This window comes from Nematolebias whitei, chromosome 22, assembly GCF_014905685.2.
Source record: "Nematolebias whitei isolate Nwh7 chromosome 22, NemWhi1, whole genome shotgun sequence".
NCBI lineage: Eukaryota > Metazoa > Chordata > Actinopteri > Cyprinodontiformes > Rivulidae > Nematolebias > Nematolebias whitei.
In genome coordinates, this window is record NC_056519.1 from 532,294 (window position 1) to 532,690 (window position 397).

At 51.4% G+C, this 397-nt stretch overlaps 1 protein-coding gene across 1 annotated transcript in view; it reads left to right on the forward strand.

Annotated features, from left to right (window-relative positions):
* Positions 1–397, forward strand: part of lmo3 (LIM domain only 3) — a 47,501-nt gene that overhangs the window by 44,305 nt on the left and 2,799 nt on the right. The gene's annotated exons all lie outside the window — the stretch shown is intronic.

Below are 397 nucleotides of genomic sequence, written 5' to 3' on the forward strand. Positions count from 1 at the left end.
AATCCAGTGTGTGGCCATGCTGGTGAGTTGGTCCTGCAACATTTTGTTCAAAGTTCAGAGATTGGATCAGATCTAGAAAGTCCTGAGAGGTGTAGGTGTCTGTGATGGTGGGGAGGCTGACTCCAACATCTTCTGTGCAGCCTTCACCACTCTCTGCAAAGCTTTTCTTTCTGCAGCTGTGCAGCCTCCATGCCACACGTTGATGCTGGAGCACAGGATGCTCTCCACTGCACACCTGTAGAAGGAGGTGAGGACTGAGCTTCCAGACCAGCTCGTCTCAGCCGTCTGAGGAAGTAGAGTCTCTGATGATCTTTCTTCATCAGGCTGGTGGTGTTGTTGCTCCAGCTGAGGTTGTTGTTCAGGTGCACACCCAAGTACTTGTAGCTGGAGACCACTT